The sequence below is a fragment of the Tursiops truncatus genome, chromosome 17 (genome assembly GCF_011762595.2).
Source record: "Tursiops truncatus isolate mTurTru1 chromosome 17, mTurTru1.mat.Y, whole genome shotgun sequence".
Lineage (NCBI taxonomy): Eukaryota > Metazoa > Chordata > Mammalia > Artiodactyla > Delphinidae > Tursiops > Tursiops truncatus.
The window spans coordinates 70147736-70172137 of NC_047050.1; the positions used below are offsets into that span (position 1 = coordinate 70147736).

The 24402-nt window shown below is 49.7% G+C and overlaps 2 protein-coding genes across 3 annotated transcripts in view; one reads left to right on the forward strand and one right to left on the reverse strand.

The window, feature by feature from the left end:
- SLA (Src like adaptor) overlaps nucleotides 1-10894 on the reverse strand; it is a 33899-nt gene extending 23005 nt beyond the window's left edge. The window contains exon 1 of one of the 2 annotated variants that reach the window (XM_033842702.2): nucleotides 10759-10894. The gene's annotated coding sequence lies outside the window, so the exon portion shown is untranslated. Of the gene's footprint in view, nucleotides 1-2331; nucleotides 2355-10758 lie in introns of those variants that run through there. The other variant, XM_019931982.3, reaches the window with a different exon arrangement.
- TG (thyroglobulin) overlaps nucleotides 1-24402 on the forward strand; it is a 242494-nt gene that overhangs the window by 174620 nt on the left and 43472 nt on the right. The window lies entirely within an intron of this gene.

Below are 24402 nucleotides of genomic sequence, written 5' to 3' on the forward strand. Positions count from 1 at the left end.
TCTTAAAACTCAGGAGTTATGTGGCTCCACAACCAAAAGGGGGTGAGAAGAGGGTACTTTCTGTTTCCACTTTCTCTCTTCTGTTGGAGTTTCTCAACATGCTCTAAGCAACGGTGGCAAGTGAAAAACCCTGACAATACAGTTTGTTGGCTGCCTGCTTCCCGTGCTGCTACAGCACTCTGACACCTGCTGTTACTTTTGATTATCATAGAATCTCTGCATCCCTAACCCCATTTTGCAGAAAGGAAAACTGAGTCTCAGAGAAGGTAAGGATTTTGCCCAAGGTCACACAGCATGTAACCGGAGAGCTGGGATTTGAATGGCTGATGCTAAGTCTCCGGTTTGTTCCATAATGTTCAAATTCTGGCTCTGCACGTGCAAGCTAGGTGACCTCGGGCAAGTTCTCGACCTTTTCCTGACTGTTTCAGGGAATAATAATAAAACAACATTGGGTTGTGGCTGCAACGTTAATAGATAAAGCCTGTGAAACACTTAGAACACAACCCGGCATAAAATCCTTGTAGGTTATTGCCATTTACTGTGTGTTTTCTGTTAGTCCATAGTGAGAAAAGCTTAAATTCTGGGTCTTTGTATAAGTATTTTGGAAAAGGACTTAAGTGATTCCGGCATAGACGTGTCCTCCCAGGCTGCTTGAGGCACAGAGAAGAAGGCCACATCCTTAGACAGAACTATGCCTGTCTCCTGGGGACAAAGACAGTTGATGGGGCAGAATCCCCCAGCCGGTGTCCAGCCCACTGGGAAACTTGCATTCCACCCCATTGTCTGTCTCCAGTTTAAGAGCAATGCCTCATGAGTTTGAAAGGGTCCCAAAGTCAGCTAGTCCAACCCCCAGCCTGGCCTTACATCCTTCCTTTATGCATTACAGTTTCAGATACTGGAAAGATGGATGCTCTCAGAGCAAGGCCTTTCAGAGGCTGAGGGAGGTCTGCAGCGCTTCCTAACTGGGGGGAGGGGATACCTGGTATATTATGAAACAAGGAAAACCAGAGTGAGTGTTCTTTGAAAGTTAATCTATTTTAACTACTTACATGGACAGTTTATCACTTACAACTCAAGCCAAGAGACTGTAGTATCATTGTGCTGTTCCCAAGATAATGGCAAGACTTGCAAAAACTGTAAACTCATAATGCACTGCAGAACATGTGGCTGGAATGGGCCACATGCTCAAATGAGGAGGCCTGTCTTCTGAGCCTGTTGGCCTTTGTGACTGGACACAATGGGCGTAGTTTAAGGGTGAGGCCCCTCCCGATGCAAGGTCAGGGCCCTTCCTGCAGGTGGGGCATGTTTTAACAGCAGCACCCTGGCTCCAGGGGGCAAGGACGAGTTTTCTTTGTCCCTGGCCGGTCCCTGGTCTGGTGTAGGCACTCCCAGAAATGTGCTCCCCAAAAAGTGCTGGGGAAACCACACCAGTGGAGGGACTGGCAACCTCATTCCCTGCAGTTCAGCGTCTCCTGTGCAGGACCCTGAGCCAGTGCCCGGAGGAAGGCGGCCCACGGGGTCCCACCCGGAGGACAGGGAAGGCCACCGCCTCTGGGGCCCCACCTGAGGTTGGTCCAGGGAAGGAGCGAAGCAAGCAGACTGCCTGGGGGGCCAGCGCCCCACATGAGATGCACAGATGTTCGAGAGGCACCTGCTGCCTCCGTCCTGCTCCCAGTGCCTTTCTAGAGCCCACAGTCTCCCCAGTCCCTCAGCCTCCCTCTCTGTTATCACCAAGGCCTTCAGGCCTCTAGAGAAAGCTCTCAGGACAGGTGGAGGAGAGGCCCTGGCAGCCCTCTCGTGCGGAGATGACTCTGAAATGTGTGCTGGCCTCACCCCTCACTCTCCCGAGGGTCCTCACCGCCCGCCCCGTCACCTGACTCCTAGAACAATGCCACTCTGCTCCCTGCAGCCTGATGCTTGGCCTCCACGATCGGCTAGACCCCAGGACTTGCGCCTTTCACCCCCGACCAGAGCACCAATAGGCAGGTGAGCTCCCACCCCTGCAGGCATCCCAGGCCCCTTCTCTGCAGCTTGTCTTAGCCGTCCACCTACTCCGTCTTCTCCCCGAGCCACTTCCAAGCGACAGCCTCTAGCCATCATGTCCAACACTGGTCTCTACACCAACAACTCCAGAAAAGTCGTGGGGAGAGACTTTGTTATCTATCCAAGTGAATTCTCTCTGTCTAACAACTTTATAATTCTTCTCTGGCATTTGTGTGCTATTTGGAGGAGTTCAGGGAATCCAATATAGAAAAACAAAACAAAACAAAAGATTGAAAATTGCATTTTACAGATGGGAAAACTGAGGTCCATCCGAGGAAAGAAACATACCCACGGTCTCGAGATGAGAAAGTGGAGTGGAGGCTGGGAGCCCGGGTTCTCGGTCCTCTCCTTGTTTCTGTCTGGCAGGTGGGCGCAAGCTGTGAGCAGGGGCTGGGCTGGGCTGCAAGCACCGTATCCTGCCCGCGCTTTTCAGAAAAGCTCATCGGTCCAGCTGCCCCTTAGAGGTCTGCTCGCTGGCTTCCTACCGACTCCAAGTAGGAGTGAACTCATCTGAAAGAGGCTTTGATTTGAGAAGAGCGGAAGTGCCTCCAGGGACTGAGAGCTGGGGTCTCCCCAGTGAAATGACTGAACAATCTGATTTAATCTGTGACAGTTTTATGCCGTGGCTGGAGGTGGGAGCGAGGGTATGAGAGACAAATGCTTCTAGAAACAATAAGGAGAGAGCCACAGAGAAATGAGTTAATTAACATTGGCTGTGAACAGTCTTGCTTTCCTTCTCCCTTTTCTTTGTGATGTCAGAGGATTGAAACTGGCCTCCGCCTCTTCGTTTTCCCCCAGTCTTTGGACCAACGCTTCTTTTTCTCTGCATGACCTTGGGCCCCAGTTTACTCTTCTTAAAAATGAGATGAGTGGAAAAGGTGATCTCCAAAGAGAGAGCCACTGAATCCCTTTCAATTCTAGCAATCAAGACTCAGTGACCTTTGGAAAATTATTACTAAGAGAAAAGACCCACTGTCACTTTCTTATGAAGTCCCATTAGACAGAACCCAAGCCTTGTCTTTACATCCCTCGGGATCCAGGCCAGGCAGTTCAGGTGTGCTATATGCCCACCTCCTGGTGGGCAATTAGCAGATGCCACTGCCTTTTATCTTCCCAGCATCCCAGGAGGCAGAGTTTCCCAGCTCACCTTCTCTGTGTAGGGGTCAGCCAGTTAGCTCCCCTGCCCACACACCTGGGGCTGGAGCCCCGGAGACCAGGGATGCAGGGGCCTACCTTCCCCTCCTGGCTTCAGAGCCCACGTCCTTTTCCCAGGGCCATGCTGCCGTCTCCACTGGAAGCCAGGTCCCCGAGGGACTCTGTTCAGCAAATGGCTGGCCACCCTTTGAGCGGACACCTGGCGTGGAGAGGTCACAGGAATGTGGGCTGTGCCGTCTCCAGCTGGTTTCTGTTTGACCAGATCAGGGATCCTTTTGTCACGCGCTCTGCGTTATCGTGTGGACACAGGGGCTCAGACTTCTCAGAGCCTTCCACTCCCAGGGCAGCATCCCAGGACAGCTCTGTGCATCTCATCCACTTGGTGCTTCTAAAAGCCAGGCCTCGCCGTGGGAAAGGAAGTAACCTGAACCCCTTCATCGTATGGCAAGGGGGCGACAGCTCGAGGAGCCCCAACCAAGGGAAGGCAGGTCTGGGACAGTTGGGAAACCTTGGCGACAGTTGGAATGTGAACACCTACTTAGGGATGGAACCCTCCCTTTGGCCCTAGGTATTTCTTCCACAGAGTGTGACAGCGGGAAGCCCACCCACGTGACCTGCTTCTAAGGTGTGGGAGCAGATGGCCCGGGTGGGGACCCTCTTCACCCGTCACATCCAACCCCCCACAGCAGCACCACCTTAGGTGCTCAGCCCTTCCTCTGCCAGGCACCTGGCTCAGCATTGTACAGCCTTCGTCCCCTGGGTGGCTCACAGCAGCCCTGCTCTACAGGCGACATAAATTAAGTAACGTGTCCAAGGTTATACGATCAGTAAGAGGACAAATGGGTTTTAAACCAGGTCTGCCTGACCCCAAAACCCCTGCTCTCAACTGACCATGAAATGCTGTCCTGCTTCTCTGCCCTCTGGCCCAGCCCAAGAACTCAATGGAAAGTGATTTTGAAAGGTCATCAAAGCAAACTTCGGGGACCATAAACTTTAGGGTGAAACTTCAGTCCAGGGGGCTCAGAGGTCCCGAGGGGTCTCTTGGATGTCAGGTGGCAATGTTTGGAAGCCCAGGGCTGGGGATCTGGCTGGGAAGGGCGGGCGGGGCAGGAGGGACAGGAGAGAGAAGCCAGTTAGGGCCTGCTCAGGTTCAGCTATCATGGCCACTGTTAGGTCGCCTGGCATGGTCAGAAGGGCAGGAGTGAATCGTGTGGGATGTTTTCCAGCCTTTCAAAGCATTGTTTTAAAGAACTATTAATGCTATGGGGGAAAAAAAGAACCCAAAACAAACAAACAAAACTCGTCATGTTCATACTATCTCAATTTTATAAAACTTTAACATGCATATGCATATATGTAGAAAAATATTAGAGGAAATTATTGCCGAGATGTTTCCAAGGGCTCTCTCTGAGTAGTGATTTTATAGGTGAATTTCTCGATTTCGTATTTACTCCTTTCTAAAATGCCCCGATTTTTCTCCCATGTGCCTGAATTGCTTTTATAATCAGAAGCAGAACTAGAGAAGAATGAGGGTGCCTTGCAAAGAGGGTTTTCAAAGCAAGCAAGCCTGAGTTCAGATTCCAGCTCCCTGGCCTACTGGCTGTGTGTCCTTTAGCGAGTTATTGCACGTCTCTGATCCTTGATTTCCAAATGCAGACATTTGAGATATTAATACATGCCCTGAGGGGTTATTCTGAGGATTAAATTAAGGTCATATTTAAGCAGAGATAAGTTTGGTAAGATGGGATAGCTACGGATTTACCCACGCTGGATCCCTTGGGGGTACTGGGTGGCCAGCTAGGTCACCAAGCTTGACCTAGCTTGAGCAGTCCTTCCCCTCCTTGGGCCTCGTGCAAGCTTGAGCAGTCCTTCCCCTCCTTGGGCCTCGGCTTCTCAAATATGATGGGGAAAGAGTTGGGCCAGACAATGGCTCACAGCCCTTTTGCCTCAACTACCGTGCCCCCCACCCCCTGCCCCGTGCCCCGTGAGTGGTCCCAGGTATCCGCCCAACTGCCTTGGTACTTGCTCAGGGCTGCCTGTGGTCTGCCCTCCGCACCAGGGGCAATAAGAGCTGGGACAGGGCCTTAGCATCGGTTGGCTCCCCTGCCAAGGATCTCGCAGGATTTCCGGGGGGCACCCCACCACATCCTGACCTCGCTTGGCAGGTGCACCACCCCTGTGACCCACATCGTTCCCTGCTCTCCTCTCCGGGCGGGTGCAGCCACAGGCGTGTCCTCCCTGCCCCCCAGGCCCACCTTCTCCTCCTGATGCTCCATGGAGAAGGAGGCTGCGATACGGTCTGCTGGTTGAAACCTGTTTTAACAAAATTGCCCCAGAAGCTCCACATGAAAAATAGATCAAAGCAAGCTGCCGGTTGGAGGCTGGGGACTCAGCACTCTTGCCCCTTTGTTTCTCCTGATAGGACTCCCTGATCCTAGGATATCATAAAGCACCAACTGAAACAGAGCAGTTCAGTGCCCTCACATTACAAAGAAAAGGCTCAGAGAGGGCAAGCCATCAGCTCAGGGTCGCTCAGTAAGTTTGGATAAGTGCTATGACCCCCTGTCCAGCACCCTGTCCACCACAGAGAGCCATTGCCCATTTGCCAGCACTGACCCACATGTCCACGAGCCCCTTCCACCCTCGGGTGTCTGGAAGGGGATCTCATATGCCCTCAGGATAAAAGGGAGGCTTGGCTTTACCCTAAGACCAGGGTGGATGCATCCTAGAAAACAGTTTATGGTCATTTTAGGATGTCGTAGGAAGAAGCCAGATTTGGGACCTCTTGGTGCTGGGGCAAATCTCAGTTTCACCTCTTAGGAAGTCACTAAACTTCTTTCCACTGTTTTTTGTTTGTTTTTATTTTAAAAAACGAGCATAACCATATCTGCCTTGCTGGATTTTTCACGAGTAAGGATTAGAGAGTAGGTGTTACAAAACGAGCACATTGCGGGGCAGGGGCGGGGGGCTCTCTGTGGCTCAACTCTCTGCTGACAATAACTGTGCTACAAGCAAGTGCCTTCTCCCCAAACCTACGGGATCCATGTGAGCACATGTATCCATCCATCTGCCCGCCCGTGCATCCATCTCTCCTTCCCTTCATGGCTTTTAACACGTCATTGAAGCAAAATTTCACATTTCCCCATTTCTTTTTTTTCTAGATCAGCTTTTCATACTCAGAGTCCCCCCGCCACAGCCAATACCCAGGGCTGGTGGGATATGGTACCTCCAGTCTGTGAGCCTGCTGGACACTGAACACATCTGACAAAAAATGGTCCAAATGAGGTTCAGGCCCCAGGCCGGGTCCTGGATACCCTCATAACCTATAAGCTAACAATGAGAATCCTGGGCAATGAGAATAATCCTTGGCAATGAGAAAACAGTCGTAAAGACAATTATTTTGATGTTAGATCACACAGATACACAATTGGACAGAATGGGACAACAGTGAATATGAAATAGGCTTTTCCTTTCATTTCAAATCTGGATGCTTGGGAAATGCAGGACTCCTTAGAAAGAGGAGGGCATCTGGACACGTGGGCCCAGGGATCATGAAGTTAGTGATTCCTCTATTACATCGCTTTTCCCAGCAAGACTTAGTTTTGCTTTTGGGTCATACACACGAACCACCAGCAAGGCTCATAAGCTTATGGAGCGAGATGAAAATTCATATCTTGCCTCCTAACGGCATTTGCATGTGCTGAGCCCCGCGTGAATCACTTGTCAAAACACACAGGTGCCCGGGGTGAGGACCCCCGAGCTACTCCTTTTCAGCTCACCATTCCATCCTTATCTCTTCGGCGTCACCTGAAGTAGATTATGATTCTGACACTCACTTCTGTGATTGTTTGATGAATGACTGTAAGTGCCGTGAAGACAGAAGTCTGTTTTCACTCAGAGCTGGAACACGGTAGATGTTCCATAAGGAAATAAAAGGAATAGATGGAAACTGAGGAGACACTGTGCCTGCGAGAGACACGCCACCGTCATTATGCCTCTTGTATGATTGAGGAAACCCAGGCCAGAGAGTGTACATCACTTGTCCGAGTTTATCACCAAGCTGGTAAAAGAGAAGGCAGGGTTTGAACCCAGGCGTCTGGCTCCAGAGCCTGACTCTTAAATACTCTGCTCTGAGGCATAAGGAAATGGACAGACGGTTCCATAAAGCTGAATCGACCCCTTTTTATGACAAGATCACGGCACTTGTGTGCTAGAGGGTCAGGTACATCACAGGTGTTCAGTAGATGGACCAATAGGCATATTGATAAAGTGGTATGTTGGGAAGTGGGTCCTGAACCCTGGGTGCTTAGAAGTTCTGTTCAGAGGATGTATTTTTTAGCTGACTGTCCATGTGACTTGGAAGGTCTGGAGTCTGGAAGAGTAGGGGAGATAGCACATCTGTACTTTGAGAAGGAGCGCGGCCGCCTGCCAGGGTTCGCGTGAGAACTAAACTTAAAGACTTCAGTGACAACTGGTTCCCCTCTGCTCTCTGTCCTGGGCTCGGTCCCCTTCGTGGCTCACGCCACTGTTCGTCATTATGTATTTGTTTCTTTAACAACCCCAGGTTATAAACTCCCTGAGAACACGATCCCATGTCTATTATATTGCTCAATGAAAAATCATTACCTAGCAGGTGCCTGGCACATAGTAAGCGCTCACTGAATTCAGTCGAGTGGATAAAATTACCATCCACAAGTACCCAGCACAGTGCAGGCAGGCGGGGCTGTGCTTTCAGGGGCAGCCTGACCCTCTCAAGGTGGCCCTCTGCCCCTGAGCACAGTTGGGAGGACGACTCCCACTTTCTTCTGAAGCTCCTTGAGTCTCCCCACCTTCCCTCCCCCCTCCCCAACCCTGAGCCCCCCGGCCATGGTCCCAGCTGCCTGGATGGTGCCAAGGAGGGAAGTGTGACTTTGCAAAGCTGTTTGACAAAAATAGTGAGCCACTTTGAGGCCACACAGTTTCTGTCTGTAGCTCAAGTTACCGTAATGAAATGAGACCCCTCCCTTCGTGGTTCTCAGATAGGAGGAAGTGGTTCGGACCCAGTGTACTTATTTCCTTTGGAACTCTTGGGGAGGAAGGAGAGGGAGGAAGTCAGTCACACAGTACAGCCTCAACGCATATTCATTAAGGGAAGGAGAGATGGATGCACGGGTGGGCAGATGGATGGATACATGTGCTTACAGGGCCCTCACGTTGGCTGACAAGAACCAAATGCTCTAGCCTCACATGCTGGAAAATTTTAATGAGAATTTTAAGCTCCAGCTTCTTTCAGAGCTGGGGGAAATAAATTCTTGCTGAATGTCAAATGAAAAATTAAAACCCAGCAGCATCTATTAATGCAGGAAGCTGATTGGGGTTTATTGAAATGAATCATTTCTAAGTCTTTAAGAAAGATCCACTCCCCTTGGAAATACATCGCCCGCACTCGAAGCTCAGCGTGGGGAAATTTTTTCTGTAATAGGAAAATGATTTCAGTGCAATACAAACCTACCCATCCCATGTCTGTTTCACTTATATGAGATGGAGGAACACTTAGAAATAAGCGTTCAGAAAAATCATGAAGGAATGTCCAGGTCATCGGCTGTGCAGTTTGACCCATCATATTTAACACAGTCTGCTACTGTTTACTGCCTAGGGGTATACAAGTAACTGGGGGTACTTTAATTGTCTGGGTTAGGAATAATATTAATAGCTGCTATTTAGTATTTAGCGTCTCCTACATACTGTATATAATTTAAACTTCTTACTAACACACACGGAAGCTGGTCTTCTTTTTACGAGGAAAAAACTAACCCTCAGAGAAGCAAAGTAACTTGCCCAGAGTCACTCAGTTAGTTCACTGGCGGCTGACCCAGAACGTTGGCCCAGGTGTAGCTGATTAAAACAATGGGTTTCCCTGGTCTTACTTCCCTGATTCTAGATCCGTTTAAGATGCAGGAGTCTAAATAGCTTTCAGTCTGTCTGTTCCATCGTTTGTTTTTTTTTAATTACTACTTTTCTTGAAGTTTATTTAATTTATTTTTTATACAGCAGGTTCTCCTTAGTTATCTATTTTATACACATCAGTGTATCCGTGTCAATCCCAACCTCCCAGTTCATCCCACCACCATCCCCGCCCCGCTTTGCCCCCTTGGTGTCCATACATTTATTCTCTACATCTGTGTCTCTAGTTCTGCCCTGCAATCGTTTTTTAATATTATTACTGTTATATTTGTCAGAGCATGTTAAGCACTCTTGAATAACATTTTTCCAACTGGAGACTATAGATTGCACCAGATTTTGCCAGAACTTTGATTTGGCCTTACCTCCCCAGTTTTAAAAGGACCACAGCCCCAGTTTGCGGCACCTTATAGCAAACTACAGAAAGACAATTTGCAACTATGGGGTGTTATTTCTCCTAAGACAGAAGCACTGCTTTAAAGACACACTTTCGTCCTTCCCACATCTGCTCTCGCTGAGGTAAGGCTCCCGCTTCCCCACCTCAGCCGTTGGAGCCCTCAGAGGCTCTCACCAGCTGTGTGACTTGGATGAATCACCAAGATTCATAACCTCTCTGAGCCTCATTTTCTCATTTGTCAAAAGCAAATAATCATCGTAATCTTACAGGATTGTGCCGAGGAGTGCAGGAGAAGAACCTTTCATGCAACACCCCTCCCCTGCCACTCAGCTTGGCAGACTCTTTCCCTTCACTCTGCGTGCATAACCCCGATTCAGGACAGTCTGAGGCCAAAACCCAGGTCATTTCCCTGACACCAGGCTCTCTGGACATCTAAGAACCTAAAAAGATGTGGAGTGTGCCGCACTCCTGAGGGGATTCTGGTTCTCCCAGATCTCTTCTACTCCTCACATCTTGTTTTCAGGTTTTATGTGCCTGGTGTGTTTGCCCTTCCTTTAATACTGCTCCTGCCCTGTACACAGCCCACCTGCTTGGATCCTTGTTGCTTATTATCATCCGCCCTCGTTGGCATCTTCCCACAGAAGATCCACACTCCCAAACTCCTAGAAGCACTATTGTGATGTCCACCTGCCTGGGCTCCACGTACCTTTAGACATCATGACTCCACACTGATAGCATTTATTGAGCACCTACTATGTGTCTGAAACTGGCTTGGGCACTTTGCATATGTCAGCTCATTTCATCTGCTCGATACCTGTGTGAGTTGGGTACCATTATTCCTGCCTCACAGAGGAGAGAATGAAGGCCTGGAGAGGTTTAAATGTCTCGCCCAAGGTCACGCTGCTAAAAAGTCTAATAGCGAGCAGGAGAGCCCTCGGTAAGAAGCCTGCTATGTGCTAGGATGTTCTGCGGCTGGAAAAAACCTTCTCTGGCAGGAGCGTGCCCGTCCCAGCTCTCCCAGCCCTTCCTGCCGTGCGGTTCCCCATCACTGAGCAGCCACGACGTGCCAGCCGCCGTGTTAGGTGCTGAGCCTCGCTTGGGACCAGGCTCTGCCTGTCCTCCCAGAGCACATCTGTCTCCAGAAAGTCCACCTGCTACCAGCTGTGTGTCTCTGGGGTCCTGAAGCCTCCCCCACCCCAGCCCCCCCATGTCCCCCCAGATACCTTCAGCAGCTGGGCATGGTCTCCCCTGGGAGTAGCTGAAGCAGGGCCGCCAGGAGCACCATCACCGCCTCTCCATCAGCTGCTGCTTCTGCGGCAGGGTGAGCCTTGTGCGGTGCTGAGGAACCCATGCTGTCAAGAAGCGCAGTTGCTAAACCAGTTACAACTTCCTCTGCTAGAAACAAGAGAGGCTTGCAGAAGGCAGGTTCCTGTTTTCAGCAACGGCACCGAGCAGACTTCTCTCTGTAAGGACAGGGCAGATAGCAGCATTGTTCATTTTTTTTTGACAAAGCACTTGGGAATATGGGCAGCTTGGTTCTAAATGTCTGGGCCACGCTTGGCTTTCAGACACTGGAACTTTTTGTCTCTAATTAAAAGGCAGAGGAGGCCAAGAGGCTGCTCTCACAGTCCCCAAAGCTCCCTGGGTCCAGGGAGGCTGTAGTTCAGAGCTGCAGCTTCTCTTTTCTCAGTTTATTGATGTCACTGCCCAGTGGACCCTGGAGCAGAGCTTCTGGCCCTGGCTCCGCTGTAGATGAGTTTTTAATTGGCAGAGGCTTGAAATAGTGGGCATCAAAGACCCTTTACAGAAAGGAGCAACCCACCAGCCTTCCCAGGGAGGCGCACCACCCCTCGGCTGTGCTACAACCAGAAGAAACTAGAAGGGTTATGAAAAATAATCAGCTTCTCCAGGTTTCTGCTTCAAGTTGACTAAGAAAACGGGGTAACTGAATGTGTGATGCTGGATCCTGGATCAAGGGAGAAGGACTAGAAAAACATTGGGATGGAGGTGGGGGATATTCAAATATATACGGCATGTTAGGTCACTTGCGTCGATGGTAATTGTCCTGGGCGTGAGAATGACATTATAGTTATGTGAAGAAAGTGTTAACTTCTGAGTATTTAGAGGTCAAGAGGCATGGTGTCTTTAACTTTCAAATGGTTCATTAAAAAAAAAAAGGGGGGCTTCCCTTGTGGTGCAGTGGTTGAGAGTCCGCCTGCCGAAGCAGGGGACATGGGTTTGTGCCCCAGTCTGGGAAGATCCCACATGCCGCGGAGCGGCTGGGCCCGTGAGCCATGGCTGCTGAGCCTGCGCGTCCGGAGCCTGTGCTCTGCAACGGGAGAGGCCACAGCAGTGAGAGGCCCGCGTACCGCAAAAAAAAAAAAAAGAAAACACACACGCATACAAAGAGAAAGAGAATGAGAAATGTATTTGAGAAATGAGAAAGCAAATGTGGCAAAATGTCATACTTTGTCAATCTAGGTGAAAGGCATAGGTGCACTGTACTATTTCAACTTTTTTGATGGGTCTAATAATTTTTAAATGATAGTGTACAGCTCCCTGTTCATAGCATGTGAGTCTCAAGCAGGAAAGCCCAGGCACATGGGGCGCAAGGGCTTGTTGGTGGCAGAGATGGAAGCTGCCGGGATGCCGACTCCAGGCGGCCCGCCCAGAGTCACCTGCGTGAGCTGGGAACACCAGATGAGTTCCCTCTGAGAGCCCTGGCCCAACCCGTGCTTCACAGAGAAGACAGAGCATCCAGGGACTTGCCCAGAATCACACAGCTGGTCCCCAAGCAGAGCCAAGGCCAGTGTCACGGCCCCAACCCAGCAGGGCCAATACGGCCAGCGGGAACAGTCATTTAGAAACCTCTCTCGGTGTTGTTCTCGAAGATGAATTAAAAACACCAGGGCTGCTTCTAGATTTAGCAAGAACTCTGCACTAGAGAGAGGATTCCTTAGACAACTCGTAAAAGCCCCTGCTCTGCACAGGGCACCCTGGGAAGGTGCAGAGGAGATGGTGCAAAGACTGAATGGATGATTCGCCTCGATGGGGAAGAGCGGGTGCGCAGGGAGAGGCAGAAGTGGAGTTTTTTTCCCCCAGAATTCACACAGAGGAGGAAAAAAGGTTTAGATTGATAGTCAAAAGTCATGCGCTTTCGGCAACTTTTCAAAAAATATTTACTGAGAATCTATTGTGAGTTAGACTCTGAATCCATTCCCTCATTCAATCATTTATTCAATGAAGTTTTCCAGGCACTGGAGTTCAGCCGTGCATGAAAGCCCCGCCCTCACTGAGCTGATTACCTCCTCCAAGGAGCCAGGGGATAAGGACTGGACTATAGTGACTGTCAATTCCGGTGACTCTACAAGGAAATGACATGGCCAGCGTGATAGAGGGGACCGGGGTGGGGGGTGGGCCCTCTGTGCCATTGGCTGAGACCCGCGGGGGTGGAAAAGGAGCCGGCCTTGACACAAGCTAGGGGGTTAGAGGCCCATGCAGACTCTGGAGGGTAGGGGAAAGGCACAGCGGGCCTTAAGGAAGCTTCGAGTCTGGTGGCGGAGGCCGACAGCAGGCAGGCAGGGACCAGAGAGCGGTCTCCATTGAAGGCAGCAGTCCACACCCAGGAGAAGCTGCTGCGAAGGAGAAGCCCAGAATTTGGAGCCGCGGGAGCCCGGGTGGCGGGAACCACTGTGCCCATGTCCAGGGGGTGACTAGGTAGCCTGGGACTGTTGCTGACTTGCCCTGGCCCTGGTGTTTCACTACCTCCCTGGCACCCCCGTGGTGACCGCGCCGAAACAGAACGTGTGTGAGAAGATGTTCTTGAAGCTGTCAACCGCGCTGCCAAGAATGCTGGGCTGCAGGCCGAGCAGGGGGTCCGGAGGTCGGAGCCCACCCTTAGCAGGGGCTGCCCCCGCCAAGGTCCTTGAGGATAAGTCTGGGGTCGGCCCTGGCTGGGTGACCATGTCGTGTCCGGCGGCCACACTTTAGAGCACATGGAGACACCCAGGTCCATAGGTGTAAAAGCATCCGATTTCTGGAGGGCTTTGCGAGTTAATTCGCTGTTAGGACCCAGGCTAGTGGCCACAGGCAGGTTAGCAAGATGCCCCCGTGAGTTGAGATTTGCTCGATTAATTTCCTCGTACTTATGTGCAGTCGTCACCTTATTGAAATGACATGTTCCACTTTGTAAACAGCCAGATTTACACACTTAATATTGTCGGGAGTCGGGTGTAACCTCCCCACCTGGGGGTCCTCAGGTCTCCTAACCCAAGCAGGACCAAGCCCACTTCCCCAGCGTCAGGTCTCAGAGGGGCTCCAGGCTCCAGGAGGTAAAGGTGACTCAGCGTCACACGGCAGGGGATGCAATGCTTAAGCCCCACAGTTTACAGCTTGGTCCAGTGTTAGCAGCTTACCAGTTCTACTCGAAAGCACTTTTCCTTCTTTCTACATAAATGTTGGAAAGGATAGAGGGTGAAAAAGGTGACCTCAGTACTAGTAAACCCCCTGTCAATGGGGAGAGTCAAGTGTCAGCTCGTCCACTCAGTAGGGAAGTTCAATAAGCAGGTACCGAACATGAGAGTTGTACTTGGTGCCGTAAAACTGTCGATGGGCTTCTCCTTTTCAAAGGGGTTAAACCATACGAGCTTCAAGATCCCATGCAAGCTACTGGGTTGTCTGAGAGCCAAGTTCATGCACCTCGTATGGCTGGATAAGTACTTATTCACTCATTCAGTCATTTATTCAACAACCATTTGTTGAACACCTGCTATGTGCTAGGTGCTGCCTTTGGTGCTGAGTTAGAGAAATGAACAGGTAATGGCATAGAAGGTGGCTGAGAGAGTGGGGACAGCAAGGAAAAGGCTCATCTTGGAAGAGAATTCTGAAAAGATCCCAGAGTGCCACCAGCATGAAGATCAAGGGGAGGAGTCGTCAGGCAAAGCCAAGGGCATGTGCAAAGGTTTGGGGTTACAAGTTCTCGCAGCGTTCAAGGAGCAGAAAGCAGGGAAAGGGATCTCATATTGGGGGGGGCAGTGCCAGGAAAGGAACTCGGCTCTTGCTGTGGCCCCCCTTTCTTCTTTCCAGTGACTCTCTATGTCTAGACTTCACCCGAAGAAACCGAGGCTCCTCAGGTTTAACTTACTTGCTCTGGGTCCCCCATCTGATGAGGTCTAGCCCCGGGAGGTGAGCTTGCTGTCACTGTTTTTGCTGCCTCCCACCTGGTCCTCTCATGTCCCAGCACTTCTGTCGTTCCGTCCCAGCCCTGTATGCCTGAATGAGACTTAGCGCCTGTCTCCATCCTCCTCAAGTACCTACTGAAGACTTCTGCATCCTACAGGACCAACTCCATCCGTTTTCAACGTTCATCATAGTTTGTCCTCCCATGAGTCCCCACTCAAGGCCTCCACGCCCCATTCCTTGCAGTGACCTCCTGCGCCCCTCTGCGCTGCAGCCAGGGCTCCTACCCCTTCACCATGCACTTTGCTGCTGCCCTGCCCTTCCTTTCCCTGGGTGAGAGGTCCTCCCTCCTGCCAGGCCCAGCCCAGAGCTCACCTTGTCCTTACGAGTTCCCAGACCTCCCCCAACCAAAAGGGATTGCTCCCTCCTCGCAACACCCCTTGGAGTTTTACCTGCCCCTGCAGAAATAGGGCACATGCATATTGGAGTCAAGAGAAGAGAGTGGTTCAAGGTATTTCGGAGCTGCGTGACCTTGCCAAGGTTTCTGAATCTCTCTGTGAGCCAAAATGGTGTTACTATAATCCTCCTTCTTTCCTAGATTGTGAGAGTCCATAGGAGGATGTGTGTAAATTACCTAGCATAGGGCAAGGCACGAGGTGGGGCACAGAATATGCACGCCCCCCCCCCTTTCCTTTCAAAGTGGAGTATAAGCTGGGGAGGGCAGGGACAGGTCTAACACATGACCGTGAGCCCAGCACGCCGCCTGCCCCCACACATGACCCACACCCGTCCATCAAGTGTACAGATACATGAAGGTGGTGGACCTGCTTTCAGAACGAAAGCATGTACACTGTGAACACTGGCTCTTCACCTTTGGGGAGCACAGTGAGCTAACCTTGAAAATCACCTGGGAGACGTCAGACCCTATTGTTTCTCTAGAAGTGGGAGTTGTTCATGTTTCTGGAACCATCTCCAAAGCAGGGTAAGTGGTCCATCTGGATGAGCTGAATTCTCCAGCTAGAGTGGGACCTGAACGTACATCATCAGAATCTTTGCGCTTATCTGGGAGACCTCTTGGAGCTGACAGTGTTCTTGGGAAAAAGAGAAGCAGAGGCTCCGTTTGCACTGGGGTTTTCTGCTGTGAGGAGTTGCATAAATGCTGCTGATTCACCAGAGCTGTTCTCTTCTATTCTTGCTCAACCCGACCCCATTGTGTCCCCCTCAGGGACAATGCATTCCCAGAGCCGGGGAGGCTCTCTGAGCAGGGAGCCGGTTTCAGCCTTCGCAACGTTGCAACTTTGCTTTCCTTATTAACTTCCTCTAGACGCACTAAGATGCAAACTCTTTTGTTTTCCAGACCTAACAGGTGTTTATTTATTTAAACGAATATTGTATTACGTAAATATTAGCCTCACGCCAGTCATGAGGCTAAGCTCTGGGGGCACAAGGATGACTGGGACACATGCCCTGTCACCCAGGAGGTCAGGGACGGACCACAATGACAGGGCAGCACTGTGGGAAGCCAAAGGAAATGGTTCCGAATGTTGCAGTGGGCCCGAGGCTCAATGGACGGGTGGTGTTCAGCTCACCCGTGAACACGAGCAGAGTCCACTGAGGCTACACACTTGCTGGTGCGGGCCAGGACGTTCCGTTTGTGCCTTCTCGTTTTTTCTCGTTACGGGATGACGAGTTGCATCTGGTCTGGAGGTGGAAGTGTCTCCAGTGAGGAGGGGCATCTGCCACTCGCCGGCCATGCTGCCCCCTGTGATCTCCTCTTCCCTCTCAGATGCTCCTGGGACAGGCTGATGAGGTGACCCTCCTCAGATCAGTTGAGTCTCAGCCCAGACCCGCCCCAGCCTTCCACCCACCCTCCCCGCATCGTGCTTGGCGTCTGTGTGGATTCCTCCCCGGTCCTCACGGCTCCAACCTGCCGTCTCAGTGACCTTCCCCTTTCTCCTACTGCCTGGCAGGCTCTGCTGGCTTTGCGTCTGAATTTACTTCTATTGTTCCCCTCATTTTAGGATCTGCCAGAATCAGGGATGAGTCTCCAGTCCAGGCCAGCCAGGGCTTGATCCTTTCCTCTTAGGGACTCAGAGCCTGGCAGAAGGGCTCATGTTCCCTTTACCCCCTGCAAAAGGTGGGCTCAAGCCCTGTGCCCCCAGCTCATGTCCTCTGTCCTAAGGTGATGTTCTTCAGCTGTCCCAGTGGCCTATTCCCCAGGCTGGCTCCTGCCCCGTGACATTGGTGGGGAGGAGGGATGGAAGATGTGGTACCATCTGTCTGCAGGATCTTAGTTCCCCAACCAGGGATCCAACCCATGTCCCCTGCAGTGGAAGTGCGGAGCCCTAACCACTGGACCGCCAGGGAAGTCCCTAAAAAAATGTTTTAAAAGGTTAAGGCTACTTAAGTGATATTTATAAGTAACTATTTTAGAATTTTCTTCCTGTGCTCCAATGGATTGTCTCGTGCACCCTATTTAGGAGACCAAGACTCTAGTAGAAGCATAAAGGAGGAGACAAGGCATCATTTCTAAACGAAGAGCGTTCTTAACAAGGAATTGGGAAACATTGTGGGTTATCTTCCCTTGAGGCAAATATATAGTCAGTCTTAGGGGAAGGGCACAGAGATCCTTGTGAATTCCACTTAGAACAAAGACAAGAGGCAGTCTCCCCAAGAGAAAGAAGAGGGGGTGCATAGTGGCATCCGGTGGTATCAGGCCCCATGAAGGGAATTTCTTCAAGGGTATCCCTAACATCTCCCTTTCCCATCTCCATGTTGGTCTGACTTCCAGAACCGTTAAGTTCCATGAAGGCAAGGAACCTACCTGTTTTGCCAGTGCTTGATACCTAGCACTAGTACCTTGCATGGCCAAAGTGGCCGTCAAGAATTTACTAGGAAGCAGGAAGGGGAGGGAGGGAGAATTGCAGGGTGGGAGAGAGGGAGTAAAAAAACAAAAAAACTCCCGTCCCTGTAGATGACAAACTTTCTGAGGGTTTTAATCATCTTCAGATTCCCTGCAGCATCTGGCATATAAGAGGGGCTCAAAAATGCCCCTGGAATTATCCTGATAAAGGACTAGCTTCTAGCAGCAGAGCAGGCTGTGTCCCTGGGCTGGTAGAAACAGCTGCACAGACATTTAGAGATCAGGCCTCTGTGATTAGCTTCCCAGCATGACCAGAGTCAGACCTCTTAACTGCTTTGCCCCTGTATTTTCATCTCATAAACAATAATAGCAATTAAACTCACCCAAACACCTCAAAATGTGCTTTAATGGCACGAAAGGAGGTTGCGATCTATCACAGGATGGTTGTGGCTTTTATTAAAGTCCCCTTTCTAACTTCTAACTTGCTCATTCTATGATGCCTTAACACTTCTGTGAGATAGGCTTTTCACGCGTGACGAGATTCTGTGGTTCTCCTCTAAAGAACAAGCTCAAAGCTGGCCTTGATGTAATTTAGAACGGTGTCATCCATTTATAAGCCACTGGATGGGTGTGAAATTGTCAGCCAGCCTTTACTGAGCCACAGCTAATTATACCCAGCATCATCAGGCCGCCAAGGAGGGATAGGAAAGGACAGACAAGCTCAGCCGCTTAAAATATCCTCGGCCAAAACAGAATTTCAACCCCAAAGCCTTCTTTAGACTGGAGAAAATTTCACTATTTTTTTAAATTTTAGTTTGAGTAGCAATAATGTTATAAATAATAATAACTGATCTCTGACAGTGCTCTACAGGTTATAAAGTATTTTTCAAACCTGTTATTTCATTTAAGTTTTGCAAGAACTCTTTGAAATATCAATTCTGAGTTTAATGACAGCTACTGTTTATTAGAAACCTAACACATGTAAGCACATTACCTTTTATGTCACCAGCTCATCTCAACAAGCAAGTGAGGTAAATATCCTTCTTACCCCCATCTTACATTTGAGGAAACTGAGACACGGGGGGTGTAAATAGCTTTCCTGAGGACACACAGCTGGTAGGCAGGGGATGCTGGACTTGAACCTGGGCTAATAATTGACATACGGCCCATGCTCTCGATGCCGTACCTTGAGACACTATTATATACCCATTTTACAGGTGGGGAAACTGAGACCCAGGGAGTAAAGCCACTTACCGAGTTGTCAGCTCAGGACTCAGGAAGATTTCTCTAATCCCAAAGCCCATTCTTTTTTCTACTCTGTATAATAATTTATACTTCTTTTCCCTGACAAATTTGAAGGGGATGGAGTTGCAAATGATGTGACATGGACTCTGGGAGCTCAGCTGGGGCAAGGATTCAGGAGGGTACCTATTTAGTTCCTAGCAATGCATCAGTACCTTAGCCAGAGTCCCCTGGGATTATCCACACGGGAAAGTTTGGGGAGCGGGTCTGCCGGAATGATGGGCCCCGGGGCTACCCTCGTTTACAGGGCGGGCGCTGGGCTCAGACTTCACACCCAGCTAGAGCTAATACAAGATAAGGAAGTGGGCAGTGGAAAATGCCAGGCCCAACTGAACACACAAGGCCAAGTGCGGGAGGGTTGGGGTGTGAGGCTCAGGCCCGAAGGCACAGCCGCCAGGACAGGCCCGGGTCGCGGGTTTCACTTCAGCTGGTTGTGCAGACAGTTCGCCCTCTGCAACCTCAAAGAGCAAGTCCACAGTGGCCTCTGTGGCCCGGACGTTACAGGAATCCTGGACAGTCCACTTCCGGTGCGACCCTTCCTTCCAGGCCTCCTCCCCACCCTCTGTGGCCAGCACAGGGACTCCCATCCTGGAACCTGAGCCCAGCACCCTATAACTGAGCTCCCTGGGGCAGCCCCCTCCCCACGCTTTTGCTCGTGGAACCCAGGAAGGCCCTCTTGGGCCAGTGCCCTTCCTCCCAGCACAGGCTCTTGCCGAGGTGCCCCTCCTCAGCTGACCTCTCCAGGGATGTCACACCCACACCGGCCACACCCCACCTCTCTGCTCTGCTCGCTCCACCCAGAGTCACCACCAGTCATGTCCATGCAGCCCAGGTCACCCCTCCTGCTGCTACTGTCCCCTGAGGGGACACCCTATCCCCCAGCCAGTTCCCCTCCTGCACACACAAGACCATCCACACCTGCCAGAGTCTCAGAACTTCCACACACACTGTGCTTCTCCAGGGCAGGCACAGGGAGCCCTTTCTATGGGTCAGGAGCTGATCGGGGCCATTTACTCCAGGGGGGAAGGGAGAAGGAAGAAAGCAAAGGAGGGGGAGATGGAGAGAGGGAGGCAGTCGGGGGTGACGGGGAGGAAACTAGTAATCAGACGTGGCTTTTGCACTCCTGGATGTCTGGGCTGGGCTCTGCTGTCTTCTAGCTGCTCACGTTTGGTGGGGAAGTTCACGCACCACAGCTGAGTGTGGAGTCAAACTTACAGGGAAAACAGGCAGCTCAGTCTCTCCCGTGGGGCAGAGTGGCCAGGCTTCGGTTCTAGGCCAGCTTCCTCTGGGCTGGGAATCCAGGCTGTGCCTCTCGCCCCTCCATCTTTCCACCTTGAAATTAGATGTGCAAGTGCAGCCCTGGGCAAGGGCTGGCTACCCCCAGAGCTGCCGTCAGTACCATTTATTCATGTAACCTGATGTCACCAACCCACACAACAAAACTAAGAGGGATGAGTAAAATCCCGACTTTACAAAATGGATTTGGTGAAGTTCACTGATTTGGTGAAGTTCACTGATGCATCACTATGAACACGACAAGGCCACTAAGGGACAGAGCAGAGGCTCAAACGCAAGTCTCTCTGATTTCTAAGCCCGTGTTCTTACCACTTCTCTACACTGGTTTTGCTTTTCAAAATTTTTAAGAGCACGACAGTGTAGAATTAGTCAGCAAAGGGCTACCATTCCTACTGGGGGGACCCACAGAACTAAGAGGAAGAGAAGGAACGGAAGCCAGTGAAGCGTTTGCTCTGCCCCAGGCCCCGTGCTGAGCTCCTCACACTGTGCTTCCCACACCTCTTGCAATAAGGCTGTGAGGTACGTGCTGTATCGTTGAGGGGACTGAGGCTTAAAGGGGTGACTGATTTGTTCGAAGCCAAAGGATAAGAATGTGGGAAAGCCTAGGCTCACATCCTCCGAGGCCAAGACTTGCCCTCTCTTCCACACAGTCCCAGCTGCCCTAGGCACTATTCTGGGCCAGCTGGTCCCTGAAACAAAGCCACAGGAACACATGCCTAGGAAGAAACATCTAGGCACTTTTACAAGTTATAATTTTGATATTATTTTTAAAAAGCGACACCTGCCCACCGTGTATGTATGAATTGCTTGTTGAGAACAGGGAGAAATGCTCAGGAGCCTGCCTTTTCAATTCCCTTTGAAATAAGGGGGCAGCCATTGCCTTGGCCATCACTCAGGGTGTCACTTTTAAAGGGTGATACCTTTGCCTAGGAAAGCAGTACTTTTCAAGTGCCAAGAGTTTAAATGGTTTCTTACAGCCAGAAGGTGACTGAGGCCGTTGGATGTAATGTTTGTGACAGATGGAGAAAGGCATTTTGTCAAGTCTCCAAGAGCCTGGAGGAGAAACATGACAGGAGAGCAAGCTCTGTTCTAAAGGGGCCAAGCCAAGGCTGAGCAAGTGCCCAGGAGGCTCCCCGACCCGGGAGGGCTCCCCACAGCGGATACCTGGGCAAGGCCTCCACACAGCGCATCCAGGTACAGGGGACGATCTGTAGCCAGGTCCCGTGGAGAGTACCATTTGCCAAAGGTGTCAGGAGAAGGGAGGCTGAGAGCAGATAGTTGCCTGGTCCCTATTCCCTTTGGCATAGGGAGGCCGGACGGTGCAGCTGCTTTGGAGACAAACAGACTGAATCCAACTCGGAAGCAGTGGGTGATTTGGGGCAAGTCATTTATCCTGTCTGAGGCTTTGTGCCTCTTTCACAAAAGGGACACAGCCTTCTCTCCCCAGTTCCGAGGTTTAGAAGATGATGTAAAGGGCGTGCAACGCAGCAGCCACCCACTACCTGCTGGCATCTCCTCCTCTTTCTTCCACGTGTAGACACGGTTGGTTGGTGGGTTAAGTTTGCAAATAATAATGCCTTTTTGTAAGGCATTTTGGCAGCATGTTATAAAAAATGTTTTAAAAATATGTATAGTTAGAATGCTAGGCAGGGCTCCTGAACCTTGGGTTAAGCAAAAACAGCAAAGAAAAAAATAAATGCATTGGGTCTCACCAAAACTAAAAACTTTTGTGTTGCAAAAAATACCATCAAGAAAGTGAAAAGACAACCCACAGAATGGGAGAAAATGCTTACAAATCATATATCTGATAAGGGACTTGTATCCAGAATATACAACGAACACTAATAACTCAGTAACAAAAACACAAATTATCCCAATTTAAAAATGGGCAAAGGATCTGAATAGATGTTTCCCCAAAGAAGATACACAAATGGCCCATAAGCACATGAAAAGATACTCAACATCATAGACATTAGGGAAATGCAAATTAAAACCATGATGAGATACCACTTCATACCCACTAAAATTTCCATAATAATAATAAAAAAGACAAAGCGTTGGTGACGGTGTGGAGAGATCGGAACATTCGTACATTGCTTGTGGGAATATAAAGTGGTGCAGCTGCTTCAGAAAACATGTCGGCACCTTCTCAAAGGGTTAAATATAGAGTTACTATATGACCCAGCATACACACATACATACTCCTAGGAATACAACCAAGAGAAATGAAGACATATAACCACAGACGCAAAATTAAACACGGATATTCACAGCAGCATTGCTTATAATCACCAAAAAGTAGAAACAACCGAATGTCCATCCGCTGATAAATAGGTACACAAAATAATCGTATATCTAGGCAGTGGAGAATTACTCAGCAACCAAAAGGAATGAAGTACTGACGCTTCCATGCTATAACATGGATGAAGTGAAAGCAGCCAGACACAGAAGGCCACGGTGTTGTGTGATTCCATTTATATGACATGTTCAGAATGAGAAAGTACGTTAGTGGTTTCCAGGGGCAGGGAGTGAGGGTGGGGGATGGGGACTGACTCCTAGTGGGTACAGGATTTCTTTGTGGGATGATGAAAATATTCTAAAATTAGATTATGGTGATGGTTGCACGACTCTGTGAATATAACTAAAAACCATTGAATTGTATGCATTAAGTGAGTGAACTGTCTGGTATGTGAGTTATAGCTCATTAAAACCATTTTTTTTTTTTTTTTTTTTTTTTTTGCGGTACGCGGGCCTCTCATTGTTTTGGCCTCTCCCGTTGCGGAGCACAGGCTCCAGACGCGCAGGCTCAGCGGCCATGGCTCACGGGCCCAGTCGCTCCGTGGCATGTGAGATCCTCCCGGACCGGGGCACGAACCCATGTCCCCTGCATCGGCAGGCGGACGCTCAACCACTGCGCCACCAGGGAAGCCCTAAAACCATTTTTAAAAACTTAGCTATAGGGACCGAGAAACATGGTTTAAAATACTATCTAAATGTTTATCATACATATACAATACAAAAATATTTCCATTTAATAAATGTTTTCACATGGTATCTGTTGGGAAACGATTAAAATATTATGTAAACTGCTCATTCAATACATTTTCATTATCTCGCAGAAAAAACATATGTATACCTTTTGACCTAGTAATTCTTTTGTATATGAAAATCATGATGGCTATGTGAATAGATTTAGCTACAAGGATGTGCATTTCAGTGTTGTCTAAAACATCATAAAACTAGAAACAATAAAGCTATCGTTTACTGAATACTCACATGTGTAATGCACCCTGTTGTTACAGGAAAATCATCTTATTTTTCACTACAACAGTCCTCTAGGGAAGCTCTCAGCATCATTACACTCCTTCTTACAGACGAAGGAAGAGTCCAAATCAAAACGTACAAAGCAGAGCAGGGCTTTGCATCCAAGTGTGACCTGCAGCTGCTCCTAACCTCTCCATGACTCTCTCCCTAAGAGCCTAAATACCTGATGCACGATGGCTTTAGAAAATCTCCTAAATGGCTAGGTATCAGCACAGACTGATATTCACAATGGACTGTGAGATAAAAAAAGACAAGTTCAAAATCAATATGATTTAACCTGTTTCCTACTTATAACACACACACACACACACGGAAGATACATGCTAGGAGGATAACAGTATTTAGCAGTCATGATTGAGAGGACAGTAAGTAATTTTAAATTTCTTTGTTTTGTTCGCCTGTATTTTCTACCATAGACTTTTGTGCCGCTGTTTTTGCTTTAAAGATTGCAAAGGTTGTCATTCTGCCTTTAACTAAACAGATGACACCGATGGCTGTAGGACAAGGCACGTTAGCTTTCTTCCAGGGTGTGAAGAAGATTGCCATTTAGGCAGACCTGTGATGCGATGACGCAAGGCTTGTTCTTGGGACCACTCCTCTCGGTCAGGATGGCCTCTCCCGCCCTCGGGGGTCTTCCTCTTATTTCCCCTGCCAAGTGTTCTTCCATGGTCTTGGCCTTGCCACTCATCCACTGATCAGTGACTATGGCTGCTTTCCTCTTGACAAGAGTCAGGTTATGTTTTAGTATGGAACTGATCTTTTAAATGTAATTAAAATTCTTTCTAATTAAAAGTAATATAAATTCATTGGAGAAAAGTTAGAATATTCTGAAAAGTGTAAAAAGCCCATAAAACTCACCCATCATTCCCTCTCCTGGAATTAATAGGGGACTCTGGGAATTGGC